The sequence below is a fragment of the Buceros rhinoceros genome, unplaced genomic scaffold (genome assembly GCF_000710305.1).
Source record: "Buceros rhinoceros silvestris isolate BGI_N320 unplaced genomic scaffold, ASM71030v1 scaffold21751, whole genome shotgun sequence".
NCBI classification, from domain to species: Eukaryota; Metazoa; Chordata; class Aves; order Bucerotiformes; family Bucerotidae; genus Buceros; species Buceros rhinoceros.
Genome location: NW_010393955.1, coordinates 28,449 through 28,777, shown reverse-complemented (window position 1 = coordinate 28,777; position 329 = coordinate 28,449). Strand labels below are relative to the sequence as shown.

At 48.9% G+C, this 329-nt stretch overlaps 1 protein-coding gene across 1 annotated transcript in view; it reads left to right on the top strand.

Annotated features, from left to right (window-relative positions):
• LOC104501294 (doublesex and mab-3 related transcription factor 3-like) overlaps nt 1-329 on the top strand; it is a 7,200-nt gene that overhangs the window by 645 nt on the left and 6,226 nt on the right. The window lies entirely within an intron of this gene.

Below are 329 nucleotides of genomic sequence, written 5' to 3'. Positions count from 1 at the left end.
TGAACTTCCTAGCTTAAAAGATTACAGGAATCACGGGAGGACAGTGTAAATCGAATCTGATAGCAATAACTTTTGGGGAAGGTCAGGCTCAAGTGAAATGTTACCAAGCAACAGGCATTTTGTTTGCAAAATACAATCATAGTGTATTGATGAGAAATTCTCGCCGGCCCTCGTCCCCGCCCGTGGTGAGGCCGGCTGGGAGGTCACCCCGGGACCAGGGTGGCGGGAAGCAGCCCCGGTTGCACAGACCTTACCCACCCCGTCCCCGGTCTCCGATCGTTACAGAGCTGGCGGGTTTTTTGTTTGTTTTTTTTTTTTTTTTTTTTTTT